The 20277-nt window shown below is 42.8% G+C and overlaps 1 protein-coding gene and 21 non-coding genes across 22 annotated transcripts in view; 12 read left to right on the top strand and 10 right to left on the bottom strand.

Moving 5' to 3' along the window:
* The first annotated feature begins 38 nt into the window (after nt 1-38).
* TRNAR-ACG (transfer RNA arginine (anticodon ACG)) lies at nt 39-111 on the top strand. Its single transcript has one exon. It is a non-coding gene; the product is annotated as a tRNA-Arg (tRNA).
* A 261-nt stretch (nt 112-372) lies between these two features.
* On the top strand, nt 373-445 carry TRNAR-ACG (transfer RNA arginine (anticodon ACG)). Its single transcript has one exon. It is a non-coding gene; the product is annotated as a tRNA-Arg (tRNA).
* Nucleotides 446-1134: 689 nt separating this feature from the next.
* Nucleotides 1135-1207, bottom strand: TRNAR-ACG (transfer RNA arginine (anticodon ACG)). Its single transcript has one exon. It is a non-coding gene; the product is annotated as a tRNA-Arg (tRNA).
* A 234-nt stretch (nt 1208-1441) lies between these two features.
* On the top strand, nt 1442-1514 carry TRNAK-CUU (transfer RNA lysine (anticodon CUU)). The gene has a single exon. It is a non-coding gene; the product is annotated as a tRNA-Lys (tRNA).
* A 151-nt stretch (nt 1515-1665) lies between these two features.
* On the bottom strand, nt 1666-1738 carry TRNAR-ACG (transfer RNA arginine (anticodon ACG)). Its single transcript has one exon. It is a non-coding gene; the product is annotated as a tRNA-Arg (tRNA).
* A 112-nt stretch (nt 1739-1850) lies between these two features.
* Nucleotides 1851-1923, bottom strand: TRNAR-ACG (transfer RNA arginine (anticodon ACG)). The gene has a single exon. It is a non-coding gene; the product is annotated as a tRNA-Arg (tRNA).
* A 368-nt stretch (nt 1924-2291) lies between these two features.
* EcR (Ecdysone receptor) overlaps nt 2292-20277 on the top strand; it is an 85873-nt gene continuing 67887 nt past the window's right edge. Inside the window, exons 1-3 of the mRNA XM_004444492.3 lie at nt 2292-2788; nt 5079-5179; nt 19208-19326. The gene's annotated coding sequence lies outside the window, so the exon portion shown is untranslated. The remainder of the gene's footprint in view (nt 2789-5078; nt 5180-19207; nt 19327-20277) is intronic.
* Nucleotides 5303-5376, top strand: TRNAI-AAU (transfer RNA isoleucine (anticodon AAU)). Its single transcript has one exon. It is a non-coding gene; the product is annotated as a tRNA-Ile (tRNA).
* On the top strand, nt 5636-5709 carry TRNAI-AAU (transfer RNA isoleucine (anticodon AAU)). The gene has a single exon. It is a non-coding gene; the product is annotated as a tRNA-Ile (tRNA).
* Nucleotides 5910-5983, bottom strand: TRNAI-AAU (transfer RNA isoleucine (anticodon AAU)). Its single transcript has one exon. It is a non-coding gene; the product is annotated as a tRNA-Ile (tRNA).
* TRNAK-CUU (transfer RNA lysine (anticodon CUU)) lies at nt 6095-6167 on the bottom strand. Its single transcript has one exon. It is a non-coding gene; the product is annotated as a tRNA-Lys (tRNA).
* TRNAK-CUU (transfer RNA lysine (anticodon CUU)) lies at nt 6614-6686 on the bottom strand. The gene has a single exon. It is a non-coding gene; the product is annotated as a tRNA-Lys (tRNA).
* TRNAK-CUU (transfer RNA lysine (anticodon CUU)) lies at nt 7962-8034 on the bottom strand. Its single transcript has one exon. It is a non-coding gene; the product is annotated as a tRNA-Lys (tRNA).
* On the top strand, nt 8273-8346 carry TRNAI-AAU (transfer RNA isoleucine (anticodon AAU)). The gene has a single exon. It is a non-coding gene; the product is annotated as a tRNA-Ile (tRNA).
* On the top strand, nt 8490-8563 carry TRNAI-AAU (transfer RNA isoleucine (anticodon AAU)). Its single transcript has one exon. It is a non-coding gene; the product is annotated as a tRNA-Ile (tRNA).
* TRNAK-CUU (transfer RNA lysine (anticodon CUU)) lies at nt 8840-8912 on the top strand. The gene has a single exon. It is a non-coding gene; the product is annotated as a tRNA-Lys (tRNA).
* On the top strand, nt 9369-9441 carry TRNAK-CUU (transfer RNA lysine (anticodon CUU)). Its single transcript has one exon. It is a non-coding gene; the product is annotated as a tRNA-Lys (tRNA).
* TRNAN-GUU (transfer RNA asparagine (anticodon GUU)) lies at nt 11112-11185 on the bottom strand. The gene has a single exon. It is a non-coding gene; the product is annotated as a tRNA-Asn (tRNA).
* On the top strand, nt 11383-11456 carry TRNAN-GUU (transfer RNA asparagine (anticodon GUU)). The gene has a single exon. It is a non-coding gene; the product is annotated as a tRNA-Asn (tRNA).
* TRNAN-GUU (transfer RNA asparagine (anticodon GUU)) lies at nt 11703-11776 on the bottom strand. Its single transcript has one exon. It is a non-coding gene; the product is annotated as a tRNA-Asn (tRNA).
* TRNAN-GUU (transfer RNA asparagine (anticodon GUU)) lies at nt 11939-12012 on the top strand. Its single transcript has one exon. It is a non-coding gene; the product is annotated as a tRNA-Asn (tRNA).
* On the bottom strand, nt 12168-12240 carry TRNAR-ACG (transfer RNA arginine (anticodon ACG)). Its single transcript has one exon. It is a non-coding gene; the product is annotated as a tRNA-Arg (tRNA).

Genomic DNA, 20277 nt, shown 5'->3' with positions numbered 1-20277 from the left:
GTGCAGTTAATTAAAGCTTAGTATCGGCATGACTCAACGGTCCTGTGGCGCAATGGATAACGCGTCTGACTACGGATCAGAAGATTCCAGGTTCGACTCCTGGCAGGATCGACTAGATTTTTTTTTCATATTACTTCTACAATAACAATCCATAAGTTTTATTTTGCTCATACTATGTACATATTTGAATATTTATACACATTTGAAATATACTTTCATTTACAATTCTTGAACATAGATCCATTCTTCAAGCGCATTTGATTACTTTTCGGTGCAATTTGTTTACTATATCATTTTCAAGAATTTTTCGAATCGAAAATATATATAATCAAGCATAGAAGAAAAATGTTATTTGGCGCCCAAAAAGTAGATGGTCCTGTGGCGCAATGGATAACGCGTCTGACTACGGATCAGAAGATTCCAGGTTCGACTCCTGGCAGGATCGAATTTTTTTTCAAAAGATTACAATTTTTTTGTTAGGAGAAATTCTTAGCGTAAGTATATATGCGTTGAAAACCTTTTCTCGCTATGTATATTTTCGTTTGTTCAAAGTCATTTACAACAGTCACACGCATAAAAGCTAAGAGTGTCGTTTAAATCTCACCTTAAATGTCCTTGGCGTGCCATTAAGCCGCTGCAAAGCCCCCTCACCCCTCCTGGTTGGTGAGTGGAAACTTTCAGCTGTTTAACATAAAGCGCCACATAATCCACACGCTTTCCACACGACACCATTTGATTTGCGCTGAGCCACCGCCACCGCAGCTGCAGCTGTATTTTGTCATTGAATCTGAAATCCAAATCCCATCATGTCCGTCGCGTCGCTCTACGCTCCACCCCTCTGGTGTTTCCTTGATGCAAAAAAGTCAAAGAGTCACTCAAACACGTATGAATGACACGTCCATGGGGGTGTAAGGTGTTAGTGCAACAACGAGTGAAACCTAAGCATGTTCCATTCCATGAAAGTTAAAAAAAAAGTGTTTCTTTCGTCACACACAATACCTAGTTGTTCTTGCCCTGCTGCACGCTCTTGACGATCGTTCGCTTGTACATTCAACACTTACTACTGCAAGCAAACACCCACACCCATATCTCGATAAAAAATTTAAATATATTCACGAAAATTAAAAAAAAAGTCGATCCTGCCAGGAGTCGAACCTGGAATCTTCTGATCCGTAGTCAGACGCGTTATCCATTGCGCCACAGGACCGCATGACTGCTTTGTGCCCAATGGTTGGCAAGTTTCTGAAGCTTTCGAATATGAGCTTTTCATTAATATAGCTTTGTAAATGAACCTACATATCGGTGTAATAATACAATTTCTAAATTCGGTAGTTCTACAAGAACAAAGTATCGAGTCAATACAAAATCAATGGCAAGATACACCGAAAGCCATAGCATCCAAAGAATGTCAGAAATAAACTTTGCCATAATACGCTCAAATGCCCGGCTAGCTCAGTCGGTAGAGCATGAGACTCTTAATCTCAGGGTCGTGGGTTCGAGCCCCACGTTGGGCGAAATTAAATTTTTTGTTTGTTGATATTTTGTTTGATAATTAAGGTTGAATATTTGATATAATATTGTTCATGTATACAAATAGTTACGTTGATATTCAAACTCACAAATAACATTTTTAAATAAATAAAAAAATAAAAAATTATATTTTTGCGATCCTGCCAGGAGTCGAACCTGGAATCTTCTGATCCGTAGTCAGACGCGTTATCCATTGCGCCACAGGACCCGTTAAATATCAAGCGGCAAAATAATTCCAACCGTAAGCATTTTATTGATAAATTCTAAAAAATAATTAAAGTTTATACAAAAAATAAAATTGATAAAAATTAAAAAAACTTCGATCCTGCCAGGAGTCGAACCTGGAATCTTCTGATCCGTAGTCAGACGCGTTATCCATTGCGCCACAGGACCCGTTGGCAACCGAATGACAAAAGCTGTAGATGTGTGCGAGCAGCTTTATGATTCAAGAGAAACCATATTATCGACCGAGTTAGCAGTTCCATAAGCAGTGTTAGTAGTTGCCTCTGCTCAAAGCCCGAACGCCCCACAGAAAGCGGCAGCCCCAACGCTCATACTCGATACGCAAAAATGAGCTCTCTCGCTCTTGAGAGCTCCAATTTTAAACCTTCAAAGTATATTTAGCATTGGGGTATGTTAAGTATGGCATGCGTTGTATATTTGTGACGGTTTTACTTGTGGTCCATACCGTTTTTTGCCTTGCCGAACAACATTTTTGGTCCCAGCAACATTTGAAGGCGGGCGTATTTGAAAGAATCGGCCTTGCCGCCCCCAAACTCGCGAACATGAATGAAACATGCTTGGGCCGCGGCAACGGAAAGGTAGATAGTGTCGAATTTTCTTCTGAATTCAGAAAAGACCGTTGGTTAATCCTATAATAACATCCTAAATTGGCAAAACAAAATATATCACCTACAAAAATATTATCATTAAAAAAATGTATGTATATGAATACAGTTTCGGAATAGCTGATCAAAATCCAAACGTTGTACGTGTGCGGCAAAGGCGAATGCCAAGAAATTAACGGAAATCCCACGAAAATAACCGCTCTTACTAAAAGAAGTGTCATGTGTGTGTTTATATGAAAGTGCTCTTAGGAGTAGGGATTACTAGGCCTTAAACTCTTTGTGAGAATAACAATCGGAAGAATCCCATAAAGCCGCCTGTAAGTTTGTTTTGTGGCTGTGTGTGCGAGTTCTATGTAAAACAACAAAAATACAAAGTGTTAAATGTAAATAATATTTGTGTTTCGTTTTCGGTAAGTTGCATTCCATCCATCCTCTTTTTGGCGGAGTGGAGTCGACTGTCTTCCCATGCGACCGACTGTCTGTCTGTTTTTCTGTTCCATCTCGGCTGCTGGCTGTTCTTCTACTTTATGGCGCTCTTCGTCTCTTCGTCGGTTTTTTTACGTACTTTTTTGTTTTCATCGTCTGCTTCGGCTGAAAGCGAACAGCAATAAGTTGTTGTTCTTCTTGTGCTTCTTCTTCTCATTCTACTTGTTGTAGTTTTGTTGTTCTTGCTGTTTGTTTAGCTGTCGTTTTCTCCATTTACATACACCACTACATATGTAAGCTCTCCGGTTGTGTGATTCTCTCCGTCTTGCTGGTCGCTTGGCGTCTGTTTCTCTCTCTCCTTCGCTGGCTCTCTTTCTGCCCACGTTCTTCTCGTTTCCTATGTGTGTTTGTAGGCCTCCACAGAGGCGTCGCTTCGCTGCCACTGCCTCTGCCAGCGACGCGGTTAACTCGTTTAGCGACTTGTACTACTCCACCCGTCCCCCTTCCACCAGCTTTTGGTAGTTAATGCAAGAGCCTAGAGGTTCTCTAGGTACTACCCTACAGATTTTTACTCGTACATATGTATATGTATATCCCCTGCATTAACTCAAGACAAACGAATCTTTTAGCACCGTGATTCAGAGATTTTTGAGTGTATTTTAAGGATTAATACCTTGTTTTATTCATTTAAGCGCATTGTGGTGATTTTTTTGCTCAGCTATAGCATCAAAGCTTACGATTTACTGTGGTTTCGTTCAGGCCACATACAACGCAACACAATTGTCTTTCGGTTCGAATTGCGCCTAGAAACAGATCATATCATACATACACTTGGTATAGCTTTAAAGTCGGTAGTCTCGATTCTGGAAAAACTCATTGAACTTTGTACTTAGAAGCCCTGTAAAATGGTTAATTTCCTTTCAGAATTTCAGTATAGAAATGACCCCAGGGTATTGTATGTAGGGCTCTATACATCCGACTCTAAAAAGTCTTTACAGAAAACACAATATCTTTACAACAATATTGACCTTAATCTTTTTCCCTGTAAGATTTATAAATATAGAAGTACAACTGGGGATGTCATCGAAGAGATATAGAAATACTGGGAATAACACTGACATAAGCCACAATAGGTTTCCGCTTTATTCGAGATGGGTTAAAAGAGAGTTGAAAACGCAGGAGAAGAGAAATATGTAAATGCATCTATAAAACTTTATTCTAGTCTTGGCAACAGGCCCCTCTTCAGAGCCCCATTAACCTGCAACAATCGGAAACTGGTCGGACAGCATACTATTGTACAATACATGCTGCACACATCTTCGTCCTCCATTTTGGGTTGCAACTTCGTCCGTACCGTCAGTCGCATCATCCGTTGAAAGCGAAAATAGCGCAGAGAGAATTGTGTTGGGTGTTCGTTCAGCAGAGTTCTCGCTGGGCTCTCTAGCCGACTGAAATGTATCTCGCAGATACATATCTAGAAACTGCCGCATAGAATGCAGTAGAACCAGACACAAGTAACTAAATATAATGTGCACCACACACAGATACACGGATACGCGCACACAGCCAGCGACAGACATGTATAAATATCCCGGCTGTCTATGTCTATGGGCCGCTTGCAATTTCATTTTCATTGCAACTTCATGCCCCTGACATCGGGCAGAATGACTGCCTCTCCTCTGCGTCTGTCCCCACCACACCATGACAGCACTACCACACCTCCTCCTCCTCATCCTCCTCATCCTCATCTCCATCCGGTCGTAGTCTGCTTCGTTGCAATTCTTCAGCATTTTGCTTTCATCTCTGGCAGCTCTTTTGCCCCGTCTGCCTGTTTCTACGCTCATTCTTCGACAATTGTAAGTTGTCGGACGGGACGGGCCTATTGAAGTTACGAGTATGCACATGCATCCCCGTCCACCCCTACCGCACGTATCTGTATCCCTGTACACTGGTGTGTGTGCGTGGGGTAGCTTTTTTTTGCCCTAACCTACACCACAGAAAACGTATTGCGTCGGCTCTCGGCTCTCCACCACCATCGCGTGGCCCCCATATCACTTCATTTTTGTATCTACGAGGCGTGCATTCTTCGCTTTTCACTCATTTTCTCTCCCTTCTTCTGGGTCTTTTCTCTTTTTTTCTTTATTAGTTTTCCTTTCATGCTGTATGCATGGGAAAACATGTTTCATTGATGCCTTTTCTGGCTGCTTCTAGTACTTGTTCGTGTGTTTCATTTCTGTCCTATTCATTACAGTAGATTTTTCCTATTCTTTGCAGTGATATGCCCATAAGTTGGGAGATCCATTTCCGTCTTCAACGTGCAATAAAATAAAACTACGGCAGACAACACATTGAAGTCAATACCAATCATCCTATTGGTAAGTTAATAAATTTAAATTTTATTATTTATTACATATGTATTTGGCGAGTTAAGAACAAACATTCCTAATCACATAGCTCCGAGAGTCTCAATTGGGACAAATTGACCGCCACGATCACATGGCCCATTAGCTCAGCTGGTTAGAGCGTCGTGCTAATAACGCGAAGGCCGCGGGTTCGATCCCCCCATGGGCCAGAGTTTGATCCTCTTTTTTTTCAATATTTTGGTACATTAATGTTCTCAATGGATTTGCTTAGCTTATCCTGATGAGTAAAATATACGAGTTTTCGAAAAGTGTCTACATCACACTGGTTCGATCTGAACATCTTCCTGGCCCGGTGTTTTTTTGTTACTGTTCTTCTTAGATAAGATATCATAAACTATTGATATTGATTCAAATAAAAAATGTTCTGTGTATTTTGAAAAACATCCCGAATACAAAATGGCGTCAAGAGGCCCATTAGCTCAGTTGGTTAGAGCGTCGTGCTAATAACGCGAAGGTCGCGGGTTCGATCCCCTCATGGGCCAGAATAATATTTTTTGTTCTTAAAGTTCACCCTTGTCCCACAAGAAAAAGTAAAATATTTATAAAACTTAATGCACATGCGCACATTAAAAAGATTTAGCAAAGTGCTTTGACGTCAAACAAAATCATAAAAGTACTACATACTATATAGAAAATTAATGAATTAAAATTACACTGAAAAAAAAAACCAAAAAGTAACTCCTGGCCCATGGGGGGATCGAACCCGCGGCCTTCGCGTTATTAGCACGACGCTCTAACCAGCTGAGCTAATGGGCCTGTTGCACACATTCTGCCATTTGTAATACTAAAGCATTTGTTAGCTAGCTTGCGTAGAATAAATAGTAGTTGTATAAGGGATAAAAAAAAAGGAAGACGAAAAAAAATTGTCGCCCAACGTGGGGCTCGAACCCACGACCCTGAGATTAAGAGTCTCATGCTCTACCGACTGAGCTAGCCGGGCAGTGTATTGATGTCCGTCCACAGTATTTTTCTCCAGTTCAGTAGGCAAGGATCGTTTGAGATTTTTACCATATCTTCTCGCTTTCTGCAAAATATTCGGTATCATTTGATAATGAAATTTGCTATAGAATGGAGAATGACGTGAATAATATTACGTATTCAGGACTGCATATTTTGTTGTACTTTGAAACACAGTACTTCGAAATACAGTTGAACTACCATAGCTCGAACGCCTGTAACTTTAATTTCCAATATTTCCAACTAAAACAGCGATAAGAAGCACAATATGACCAACTCTGTAAGTCAAAGTCTTCACAAGTCTTTGTGTTGTAGTGGTTCGACATATGGAAGTTCAACTGTATCTCAAATTTGGTCTGAAAATATAAGTTTTGACAAATCACTAGTGCAGAACAGGAAATATAAAAAAAGAACAAAAAGTTTGATTTGCGCCCAACGTGGGGCTCGAACCCACGACCCTGAGATTAAGAGTCTCATGCTCTACCGACTGAGCTAGCCGGGCTTGTTGCCTGCTGGCTCCCGAAGCCCAAAGTTGGTCCCCTAAAGCACCTCGAACAGTGAACCAGAGAACTCCGTACACGTGGCAGCGTCGCACATTGATTTATTTTTAGCCCCGTCTAGACTCTAGACAACCTCTGGACGGTTACCCGCACGCCCTACCATACCTTTCGGTATCATTGTCGCCATCCCTACTAGTGTCTGCGTATCCCTCTTTCCTGGATAGAATTGTTTTCTTGGCCGCACGACGGACCCTATTGTCTGGCTGTAGCACATTTTTTCTGCTTCCTAATGGAAACGATGTATAAAATTACGCGCCTACCTCAATGCAGTGGATGCAGGGGGCTCAGGGAATGGGGCTCCGAACGAAGGCTATGGGAATGGAAATGGTAATGGTAATGGGGGTGGCGGTGGCAGTCATGGCAACCCCCTACCATACCCTGTTCTGTCTGACGCCGCCGCTTGCCGTCGGCCAAGTAATTTGCTATAAAATATTAAAACGAAACAATGTGAGAAAGGAAACAAAACAAAATACTCAGAGAGAGAGATGGTAGACAGACCAAAGCTGGAGCTAGAGCAGAAGCTGATGAAGGCTCGTGTGGGACCATGGGAGGGAAACGCGCAGACTGTGGCGCAGATAATCAGCTTGGCAGACGGTTTCTGTTGCCCTACGATTCAGACAGTGGGGCATGTTGATACGCACGTTGATATTGCTTCTTAAGCTAAATAAAACCTAAAATTTTTTGTAGAAATCTTACAATCTGGTCCATATGAAAGTCGTTGTATGTATCTTAGAAACCTGATGGATCTAAAGCTGTTATGCGTGTTCATTTGGGTTACAATTGTTCGTTGAAAGAGCATTTGAAGGAACCTTCACAAGAATATTCATTTTGTGCATACAAATTGAAAGAAAAGGAAAGAAAAAGACAGCCAAGGCAAAGCTTATTTGTGCAGACAAATTGTTTATGTTGTCGTCGGCGGTTGCTGCGCACATGCTGCCCAGTTCATGTCTCCACATACCCCATGGGTAGGCGCATCACGCATTATGTTGTCCACCCTCTCACATACTTTCAATCAGTATGCCACTGGCAGCGTCTGGTACTGCCACAGACAAGGCCAAATATGTTGGGGTAGGTTTCCAGAGTAAAATCAACAGAACTTTGATTAAAATAGGAACAAGAGCGCAGCCAAAGAGGCGTGAGCTTACCAAGCGTATGCAGTAAAATATAGTTGATGTATGAATACCCAACATAAAAATAAAGGCAAAAAAAGTGATTTTCGCCCAACGTGGGGCTCGAACCCACGACCCTGAGATTAAGAGTCTCATGCTCTACCGACTGAGCTAGCCGGGCTGTTATCAAGGTCTCGAAGATAGGAATTCAACCGAAATCTCAACCGATCGATAAGGAATATTTCTAGACGATCCTACAGGTACTAAAGGAATCATTGTCTCTATTAAAACTTGTGTATGGAATAGATTATTCACAATCTATAACTGTTTGGGAGATATAGCTTGTCTTATCTTAGTTAAATATATTGATTAGATTTATAGGTATTTCAAGAAGTCCTACAAACAAGATGGCGGTATGAGGCCCATTAGCTCAGCTGGTTAGAGCGTCGTGCTAATAACGCGAAGGCCGCGGGTTCGATCCCCCCATGGGCCAGGAGTTACTTTTTGGAGTATGGTTTTGTAAGTATTTATTTTTGTTTGAAGGGCTGCAAGATAGCTTAATTTATATGATTTAATTGAAGTATATTAATTTTTCCGTTATTTGAAAATCATCACGAATAAAAAATGGCGTCAAGAGGCCCATTAGCTCAGTTGGTTAGAGCGTCGTGCTAATAACGCGAAGGTCGCGGGTTCGATCCCCTCATGGGCCATACGTTTTATTTTTGGTAGGATCGGCTTTGAATTGATTTTCAGTCGAACTTCAGTCAGTCGTCCAAAGCGATATATGTAGTTAGAAGATTTATATGAATTTAGAACACATTCTCCGTGTGGGAAGTATAACCAGAAGAACCAAAGTTCAAACAGAAGACTCGAATTGTTTTGGGATTTGTAACAAAATAAAATGTAATAAACAAAAATGTCATGATCTATGATCAGATCCTTATCACGAATTTCAGAAAGATATATGGTCCGTTGCTAGGTATATTGCCCGGCTAGCTCAGTCGGTAGAGCATGAGACTCTTAATCTCAGGGTCGTGGGTTCGAGCCCCACGTTGGGCGAAATCTAATTTTTTGTTGTATTTTTTATTATTTTTCTATTCCAGATATTATAGAAACGTAATGAGAATTGATTGAGCAATTTTTCAGTATAAAATGTCGTGTATTCATATCAAAAAATATCAAAATTATGAAAAGATTAGTATAATTAAACATGGATGAGTTCATGCTGTTTTTAGTATACCTTACAATCTGATCAAAAATATTTTTATATTGAAAATCAAAAGTAAGAAAATGAACTGCTTTACAAAAATATTTTTAAATAAATAGAGTTACGTCTACAGTATGGACGGATTATGTTGATACCTCCCATACCTTAGAATCGTCCAAAATTCTATATAAGTATTTAAAAATATAATTTAAATTCAAAAATAGAGATGTTGAACTGTTCGATCAGAATCTTCTGAATCTTCACCCCTAGAATTTCAGCAAGATCTATTGGCCAACCCTGGCTACATTGCCCGGCTAGCTCAGTCGGTAGAGCATGAGACTCTTAATCTCAGGGTCGTGGGTTCGAGCCCCACGTTGGGCGAAATATCTTTTTCGTTGGTCATTTAACTTTTGGCTCAGTTTGCCTCCTCCTCTTTCTTATCAGTTGGCCTTGGCAATCGTGTCATGAATTTGATCCGAGTGCAGTTACAACGGCGCTGCATTGTCTGAAACCCTCTAACGAAGGCAGTCCATAGACCTGACCGAAGACTGGAGCTGAAACAATACTCGCGTCTGTGGAAAATGCCAGTTCATACATATTTTCATATTGAAATAAAACACTGTCGCGAGCCAAAGCGACGCAGTCCGTGGCTGGCTAATCGTCTGGGTCTGGGGCCTAGGGCCAGCCAGCAAGCAAATGCAAATGCAAATAAAAGCACGTTTAGAAAATGCAACAAAAAAATCATTGTATGCATAACTTGGAAATTTGAATGGCCGAACCAAACCGAACCACACCGACAGCAACGGGACGACGTCGAAATATTAAAAACGTTTTGTTTGTCATGCAAATAAAACGAAACGAGGCGAATGACTGAACTTAACCTTAAAAATAAAACCACACACACACACACATTTACGGAGAATATTTAGCAGTACTCGTATAGATATGGTTTCCTATATGAGATGGCGACTATTTTGTTTATATGGCGCAAAATGCGGTTAATGCACTGCAATCAAAGCGATTTTTGTGGCAAGAGCTAAAACAAAACGTTGCAATATTTTGATGTACTCGCAAGCATGAAGGCATACTGTGCTAGTCATAATTGTATAAACACATAGCAAATGGAAGAGAACGCCAAAACCGAGCACTTACACCCGCTTCGTTTCTTTGCCTCGAATTTGAGTTTTAGCCAAATATTCAATAACCCGCTCATCCGAAAGTGCTGACCCTTTTATCATGAAAATTTATTAGCTATTAGCATAGAATTGTTGTAGAACTAAGTCTGAAAGAGTAACAGTTTGTGACATTGAGTAAGTTATAGATCTAGGGATCTATAAGCAAACCGAATTGATTTGATGCGGCTTTTGTGTTCAAAAGTTCGCTATCGATTATGGCTTGTCCTACAATGTCGTCAGGCACTGTATGCAACCCCCATTTATAATATATATGGTTTACCCATACTTGTTATAGTTGCCATTAGACGATGTTATTTATTATTGCTTTTGTGATGTGATGCCGTATGAGGTTCTAATTGGGAGACGTGGTGTAGACTCAGTTACGTGAGATTTCAGAAAACTAGCTGTGAAAAGTATACATACATATGTATGTACAAGTTCCCCTTCTCATTCCACATGCATTTTCAGGGGTTGTAACACAACTCATCATCCCATCTGCCGATTCTGTTGATTCCAATTCATTTGCCATTTCCTCCTTCAGCGCGAATCGTGACGAAACGCTTTACATAAATGCAGTTGGATCGCCTCCAGTCCAGTCCATTGCACTGCATAAATTTACAGCGGACTGACCCAGCGCGCAAAATGTGTTATTGTACAAACTGGATCCAGTCTACAACTGGAATCGCAGTCAGAAGAGTGGTAAAAGAGAGGATGTTGCAAAACATGCATGCATCGAGCTGCTCTGCGGGTTTCGTGAATGTGACCTTGGATTGATATCAGTTTGAACGCGATCCGATCCCACCTTCGGTTTCTTTGTAGAGAGCTTCATTAAAAGTATGTAAATAAAAAAGAGTATAAGTGGAAAAAAAGTTGTGCCGCCCCCGGGTGGACTCGAACCACCAACCTTTCGGTTAACAGCCGAACGCGCTAACCAATTGCGCCACGGAGGCCTATGCCGCTTTCACGGCAAATCGCGATTAAAAGAGAATCTGTTTCGTATAATTCTGGAATCTTGCAAAAAAAGGAGGAACTGATCAACGACCCTTCGTTATCTAATCGGGGTTGCAGTTTTATATGATGAATCAGTGTACAAATTCTTGGGTAATCTCTTCCCCGAAACTAGGTATATTTTTTCGCTGCTTCTATAGCCTCCGTGGCGCAATTGGTTAGCGCGTTCGGCTGTTAACCGAAAGGTTGGTGGTTCGAGTCCACCCGGGGGCGGCTATAATTTTTTTGTATCTTACAAAATACTTTCTTGTTATTTGCATTTTAAGTAGTTTATTTCAAATAGTAAACTCAATTCCCAATTAACATATAACTGCGTTATAGTTCTAGGATTTTTTTAATCTTGTGAAAAATTAGAAAAACTTAATACAAATCTCACTATATCTTTCATTAGCTCCTTTATATTTGTTGGTTTTTTTAATCGTGTGAAAAATGAGAAAAGAGAATACAAAAAAGTTGTAACGCCCCCGGGTGGACTCGAACCACCAACCTTTCGGTTAACAGCCGAACGCGCTAACCAATTGCGCCACGGAGGCCTCTGAAACATCGTAAAATTCTAGTAAACTTATAAAGAAAGCTAACTACAAAGAAAAATCTGAAAAGAACTGGGTAAATCCCCTAGTTGCCTTTCTTTGGAAAGTAGTTAATGCCCGGAGAGAATTTCTATCTTAAAGCTTGAATTTTGACCTATTTCCATGGCCTCCGTGGCGCAATTGGTTAGCGCGTTCGGCTGTTAACCGAAAGGTTGGTGGTTCGAGTCCACCCGGGGGCGGCCATATCTCTTTTTGTTGTACTGTACCGTTCTAAATAAAAGAATCTCTACGGGACCACTAGAAGAAAGATTTAATTTTACTTCAATGATAATATTGATAATGACAATAATTTGTGATTAAAAAGAAAAGACAAAAATTATGCAAAAAAAGACGTCGATCCTGCCAGGAGTCGAACCTGGAATCTTCTGATCCGTAGTCAGACGCGTTATCCATTGCGCCACAGGACCGGTTGAGAACGGTTGGAGAGAACGAACATACAAGCCGCTGGCTGATTAGAAATTGTTTAACATTGTTTTTGTCTTATGTTTAGATGTTTATTTTCATTGGGTACGAGAGACCCCGACCCCGCTGTCATCGGCCTATTCTTCCAACCACTGCTGTGCTTGAGCTTGTTGACGATCTGATCTGTCGAGGCTCTGCATAGTTGTAAGACTCTTATAATTTATGCAAGCTCATTGACTTGGGAATTCGTATATTTCTGACGTCATTGGCACAAGTATCATATCATAAACTCGTTTTGCCCAAAGAAGAATAAGATAATTTAATGATTTTTTCTGCTTATATGGAGCTTCATTAAAGTTTGCTATTATTTAAGGTTAAGCTCTGTACGTACCGTACTGAAATGTTAAATATTTGCTAGACGGAAACAGCCATGATAGACAGCGGAGGCCCGGTCGCCATGTTCGTTTCCGCTGCATTCGCTGCCAACTCTCACCTCACTTCCGGTCGACATTACAAGTTGTTTTCCTCGTTTTAAGAGTACTCTGGGGGATAGTCCACGTCCTGCAGCTGTTGGTTCTCATGGGGCCGGCTTCAACTTTAAATTCTACATTTATTTTGAACAAACTTTTCGTTCCGTTTCTATTCCCATCACGCACCTGAGGCCATCACAGACCACTGCATGTTGGCGAGAGTGGTTTTAGGCCAAAGAGTATTCAGAATTTTCCATGGTCGGGCCACTCCTGTGCTTTCTCCCTCCCCTTCGACTTCAATGGCGTGACATCATATTGGGGGTTTTGCACTCCCTTAACCATGTCTGGGGCATTCTTAGGCTCTTGTCTGGCCAGGGGCTGGAACTGACTACAAAATGCAGGCCATAAAATATGGGGGGAAAAACTGAAATAGCTAAGAAACTTTTTTGTAAACCTGGCTAACACAGGGCATGCCAAAAAGTTGAAAACGAAATTCGCGGCAGTCTTGTGCAGCGGCACAAGTGAAATTTATTGATTTTCTGCAACATTTTCAATTCCATTTAACGGCTTGTCGAGACTGAAACTGAGACTGGAGGGGCCACGTCCTTGCCTCAGGCGTCGCCATGATGGCTGGCAGGTGGTAGACCTTTCCACTTGGTCATTGCCAGGCCCCGCTGCACCCCCGGCCCTGTCCCACAGAACGGGAGTGCTTTTCTTTGCATTCAACTTAACTTTTCACTTCGTTAGGCTCGGCCCATCCCCTAGTTGACTCTCCCATTGCCACTGACACCCCCATCCCCAGGCATTGGCCCACAAATTGGCGCATTGTTTGGGTCAAGGATGCAGCAAGGAATGCAGCGTCATGCTGGTCCCCAAGGCGTCCATGTGGGCGTTTTCTCTGCCAGCGGGACGGGGTGGTGTGTGCTAGTGTTGAAAGCTTTGAACTTTTAAACAGTTGCCCCCGCTGCCCGTTTGGTTTGGGGCGGTGGGGTGGGGTCAGGTCAACTGCTTGCACCCTATCCTCATCGAAAAATACACGTTTAGTAAGGGAATGGAATTCAATGTCCGGGGAATTGTCTGTCAGCATGCATAAAACATGAGGAAATGTCTGCCGCTTAAAATGTCAATAAACGAAGGAGGTGGCGTCGTCAGAAGGACCCGTGTCGATGAGGTTTGATTGGGGATTGTTTCTGTGGCTGTGGTTAAGAGTTTATATCGTATTACATGCTCATATTCATTAATTAAAGCTTCGTTGTGGGTATCCTCATATCAGTAATGAATGAAGAATTTTTTTGAGTTTCTCTTATCCTATGAATTCCTTCTAAACATAAACTAAACCATACATAATCCCATTTGAACATTCCGAAACTACACGTCTTATCGATCTATACCATAACAAATTTCCCCCTCCCCGGCCATCCTCTTCCAACCAGACCTCATCTGCGATCCCATCTAATAGTCAAAGTTGACCTACCTACACATGCCATTTACACAGGTGGAAATGTCATGCATGCGTTACATTGTAGCCTCACACACAACCCCTCCCTCCCTTCCCACAGTGCAAGCTTTCCCTTTTCCACTGTCTTCTTCCCCTCGTCATCACATGATGTATCCGTTGCAATTGCTCAATTGTACAACGCCCTAAAACAAGACCGAAAAAAAACTATTTAAAAAAGGACGAGGTGGAACGTTGTGAGTTGCTGCGGACACCGCAACTCTACGGTTATACCCGATACTAAGTCAGTATGGCCCTCCTCCGGCAGACGCCGCTAATATTTAACGACACGACAAAGAGTGTGTGCGAGAGAGACAGAAAATCAGTCTGAGCGTGACGTCGGGCGCTGCGTAGCCACTGCAAATTGATTTGTTCCTTTTGGCTATAAAAATGATCTGATCTGATCCAGATTCAGCAATCTAATAGATATGGTCATTATCTATGACTCTGCGTTTTTAGTTTTCTCAAATCTGCAATATTGTGGATGCAACAGATTTTCGTCCTTTGTGGGGGCGGAAGGGGGTGGGGCGAAATTCTGAGATATACGTTTTATAGTGACATCTTAAAGGAGTGTGTGTACCAAATTTGGTTACTCTAGCCTTAATAGTCTCTGAGATTTGTGGTTGCCTCAGATTTTCGTCCTTTGCGGGGGCGGAAGGGGGTGTGGCGAAATTTGGACAGGAAACGGTTAAGGTCCGATATCACAGGAGTGTGGATACCAAATTTGGGTGCTCTGGCTTTTATAGGTTCTGAGATCCTTGAACTCATATTTTGCAATTGGCAAAACCGACCATGAAACCTGTGTGTTAGAGTGAGACAGAGCGAGAAAGAGTGAAATTGTTTTCGTGATTCTGGCTGTAATAATTATACGATCTGGTTCAGATTTTGCACTCTAGAAGATATAGTCATCTTCTACGATTCTGCGTTTTTAGTTTTCTCGTATCGTCGAAATTGTGGATGCCACAGATTTTCGCCCTTTGTGGGGGCGGAAGTGGGCGGGGCAAAGTTTTGAAATATTTTTGGAGCAGTGACATATCACAGAAGTCTGGATCCAAAACATCGTTGCTCTAGCTCTTATAGTCTTTGAGCATTAGGCGCTGAAGGGGACGGACAGACGGACAGACGGACAGACGGACAGACGGACGGACGGACAGACGGACAGACAGACATGGCTCAATCGACTCGGCTATTGATGCTGATCAAGAATATATATACTTTATGGGGTCGGAAACGATTCCTTCTGGACGTTACACACATCCACTTTTACCACAAATCTAATATACCCCAATACTCATTTTGAGTATCGGGTATAAAAAGGAAAAGAAGAATAACGACAGCGTCGAAACGAGAGTGAATGCACTGCTCTGCCGCTGCTCTGCCACCGCCAAAAATAAGCATGCACCGAGAAATAGGCCGCCGCCGCTCTGCTCTCTCCTACTCTTCTTGTAATGGTTTTAGCTGCACGGGTAGTTGGCGCTCTCCTCCGACAAGGCGCAGGCTCTCCAGGCCCCTGACAAAGTTCCCTTTCGGTGTCGCTGTCGCTGCTGCAGTTTCAGTTGGCGCCGCAGTCACAGTCGCCGCCAAGTGCAAGAGCAAGTATCGGCAAGTATGGCCGCGCCGCTATTTACGTCATCGCCAAAGACATGCAATTGTGCACTCTCTCTGCTCGGCACTGCTCTCTCAGAGATGGGCCACTGTGGGCATCCATCGGTTACCCGTGCCGATATCTAGGTCAATCCGTTCATTTTGTGGTGGGTGCTAATCAACATCGCATGTTAAATGTCAACACTCAATAATTTATTTAAGATAATAGGCTGCCATCTATAATCCAAATAATATCCATTGTCTGATCTACGTGTTAAGTGCACCTCGTTTCGTGATTCATCGGTACATATGCCCATCTCTAGTGCATATGGGTATCAGGAATAATTGGGCGCTCATCTGTATGGGAGTGTTTGTGTGAGTCTGTTTTGGGTGAGTGGAGGGTGGTGTAGGGATTTCGTTGCAACAGCAATTTTCGCTATGGCTCGCTGCGCTTTGCCGTTTTCGCTCTCCCCCATTCCACACTCTCTCACGCTCGCTCTCGTCTCGCCGACAGCCTCGTAAAGAGCGCTGTAAAAGCTGTAAAGTTGCATGCGCCGCCGCCGCTGCCGTTGCCGCTTACATTCACATTTGCATACCTATGCGTCTCCCGCTCTATCTCTCTCCGTGTGGTGTGCGTTGTTTGGCTGTGTCTGTTTGTTGGCGAGTGTAAAATTATTCATTTTTTTTCTAAGGTTCAGTCTCAGAGTTGAAGGTCAGTTGATGTTTTATGTCATTCAACTTTCTGCCGTTTGTCGTCGTCGTTGCCGTTGTCGTTGTTGTGTTAGTTTTTCATTGGTTGTTGTAGCTTTTGTAATTCGTGTTGTTGGTTTCTTAACATTTTCGTCATCGCTGCGCCAGCGGTTTTTTTCGCTGGCGATTCGCTCGCTTGTCAAGCCATTCAATTGGGGCGTGGAGCCCCACCCGCTTCTGCTCCCATCATCCGCTCCACCGCTTCCGTTGCGGTAGCTGTAGCCGTTACCCCTCCTTTGAGTGCAGTTTAGCGGGAAATCACTCTATTACCACTTAAGGTAGCTGGTTGGGTGGGATTGGGGGTGGTATGCACTTCCATTTGTGCATTTTACACGACCCTGCGCTTTATTGGATTCCCTAGCCCCTGCTTCGTACCTCGTGCCCCTGCTAATAGGTTCAATAGACGATTATAGCCAATTAGAGAGGGGTGCATGGGAGGCTATGTTGGAGGTTATGTTGGGTTTCGTTCCAGGTAAATAACAGTAAATTCAAAGAAATGTCTTGGGATTCTCTCTCAAGTAAGGGCCACACCGACACACCTGACCTTTTTGCTGCTTTTGGGAACCGTTAACAACAAAAACCAACACAAAAATTGCCAAATTCCCACGAATTAGGAAAAAAACACTCATATACACGCAGAAGAGCTTGCACTGCGAGAGGACTGTGGAAAAAGAGCAACAAAAATCATTGAAAAAAAACCTGAGAAAAAAAGCATTAAAATCAAAAGTCACATAGTGGCAGCGCAGCAGCAGCAGCAGCGGCGGGCGAAATCAACACACAAAAAAGTGTGTTACAAAGTCAAAAGCGCAAAAGCAACAGCAAAACCAACAGCAACAAAGGTAAGCCGCAGCAATAGCGCAGGCAACAACAAGTAGAGCTCAAAGAGAGAGACGAGACGAGACAGAGTGAAAAAGAAACCAAGAATACCAGCAACCAACAGACAGAGAGACCTGGAGTCTACAATGGGCCCAAGCACGAAAACCAGTTTTCGGTTTCTCAAAAGTTCCGCCACACTGGCCCAAAAGCTAGCACAGAGACAACAAGTATGCACAGTGGGCCAAATGCAGTGAAACACAAGCATCTTAATCCGCCCAATGTGCATGTTGTCAAAATTTCTGTTTGCATAGAATTTCACACTCTAAAATACTCCCGCCAACGTCGCCCCACTGTGCACATACCGCTGCACGCCATCCGTTGACGGAGCTCCCGCGAAAGTTGGAGCGAAGCGCAGCTTAAGTTGATAACAACAACAACAACAAAAACAAACCAGCAGAAGCAGAAACCAAAAGTCGCCAAGCTCAAAAAGTCAGCAGCCAGCTACGCTCACCTCACCTCGCGGAGCGCAGGCGCAGCAAAAGCAACAATTACAGAGAGGAAGAGAGAGAGAGATAAAGAGAGAGCTTTACCTGAGCGTGAGAGCGAAGCAGTGCTGCCAGCTTTATATCAGAAAAAAAGCTGTTTCTAGCTTGAAGAAAACAAGAAATAAAAGGGCTGAAAATGTTTTAACAAAATAAAAAAACGTTAATAATGGAGTTAACAATTTTGCATTAAAGTGATATTTAATAGAATTTTCGTCAACTCGTCCAGCTCTGTGGGCCGGATCCGGTATGGTCCGAGTTCACAAATTGTTCCCGCACTTGGTCTTCTGGCGGAAAAAAGCGCAATCGGCTGCACTGGAGCAAACGACAAGCTGACTGACAGCAGCAGCAGCAGCAGACTGCGGCGGGCGGCGGACGTTGAGTTTCATTTGTACGCGCCGCGGCTCTCGTAATAAAAATTACATCGCGCGGACCGCCGTCGGTGGAAAAAGTGCACAAAAAATACAACAAATGAATGCAAATGTTGTGCCAGAAATCGTGTGTGAACAGTGCAAAAGTGTAACGCATTTGTTGGATTAATTAACAAGCTGCAGCCGCTTCTATCCGCATGTGTGGTGGGTGTTTGTTGCTGTGAATAATATTCTTCTCATGAGAAAAAAAACACAAACCAAAAGACTTCCACCAGCATAGTGGATGAAAGAATAGTAAAAGAATAGAAAGAACAGCAACTGCTGGATATTTTGTTGTTTTAGTTGTGCTGCTGGTGGAGTGACACGTCTCCCGGCCGCCCCCAACCCTTGGCCTAAAGATTTTCATGCAGTTGCGGTTGTTTACTCGCTCTCAAGGAGAGAGGCAGAAGAAGAGAGAATAAGTAGTGCCATGCCAGCGCCAGAATTGTGAGAGCGGAATAGCTGCTGTTCGTGAAATGTTTATTAATTACCAGAAAACTGTTAAATTTTCACAGTTTTCTCCCAAAGTGCCAATGATATTTTCATTCAAAGTTTTTCCTAAGTGAGGTTTTCCCTGTTATTTCATACTCTCACGGAAACAACAAGAGAGAGTGCGAGAAAGAGAGAGACCCAAATGCACGTGTCTGGGGGCTGCAGTCGGCACGTTTGCATCCCAACCATTTCCATTAGATGGCTCTCTTCCGCACTCTCTCTCTCTCACTCTCTGTCACTGCAGCTTTCTCTCCAGTAGCTGCTCTCTGGAAGTGTGCTCTCTCTTCGCTTTTAGGAAGTGCAGTTGCACCGTGGGCTGTATATGATTTAATAATAATATTTATAGAAACGGTGGAAAGTGCAATTACAATGTTTCTCATGAAGATTTTCTTTCTTTGAATTTTTAATTGCAGATTTTGGTGAAATAATTAATAAGCAATAAACAGAAGTGAGAAACACTATATACTTTAGAAGTAAATAAACCCAGTGACGGTATTTTTTTGGATTACAATCAAACTGCATGCGAAATTGGGTGAGTAAAGTAAAGCAACTAAAACCGGAAGTGCGAGATAAATAGTACTCGTACTAGGAATAGGAATAGGGGAATGCAAGTGTGGGGCAACACTCTAGTGATGAAACCATATGCCTGGAAGTCTCTTTGTCGGACATTGCCAGGGAGGGTCAACACATGGCCACAGACTGTCACTATTGTCCGCCTAAGAGAAATGGTTAAGGGAGTAAATGGAGTAGAACCTACAACCTACTACCGTTTTCCGGTTGCAGGTCCGGTCCACCAAGGTAGCCAGAAGAACTTTTGGAACGTCACTATACTATAATTAAATTGCAATGTATAAAGCATTCTGTTATCACACAACTCTCATGATGATAACGAATTCCACGAATGTCTACTCTCAAAATCAAAATCAAAACCAAAACCAAAACCTCCAACTTATTCCTGCTGCTAATTGCTATGCACATAAATTGCAGCTGTCCGGCAATTGGAAATGCAGATGAGTCTGTGGTCGCCGCCGCCACCAGGTTTTTCTTTTTCCTGGGGCTTTTACAAATAAAACTAAAACGAAATTCTTCTGGTTTTATTTTGTTGTGCAGCGGAAATGCATCGTTTACAGTGTCTCTTTCTTCTTCTCCTTCTCCCTCTCCCTCTCCTTCTCTATTCCTCCATCGGTCAGTTGCGTCTGTCCGTTTCTGTCCGGTCTGTCAGACCGTTTGTTTACTCATACATCAGCCATAATCCGTGGACGGGGGCGGGGACGGGTATGGGGATGGGGTACGGGTCCACGAAATTAGTGCAAGTGCAACATGTCAGAGGCGGACCGAACCGAACCGAATCGTTCCGATCCGAAAGGCGAATAAACTCTGGGAAATGCAAATAGGGGGCGGGCTGGGGTGGCGGCGGGGCCCGACATCGTCGCAAATAAAAGTCTGTGCTCACAAAAATAGAATCCAAATAGAATGCACAAAT

This window comes from Drosophila pseudoobscura, chromosome 3 (genome assembly GCF_009870125.1).
Source record: "Drosophila pseudoobscura strain MV-25-SWS-2005 chromosome 3, UCI_Dpse_MV25, whole genome shotgun sequence".
Classification (NCBI taxonomy): Eukaryota; Metazoa; Arthropoda; class Insecta; order Diptera; family Drosophilidae; genus Drosophila; species Drosophila pseudoobscura.
This window is presented reverse-complemented; position numbering and strand designations above follow the sequence as displayed.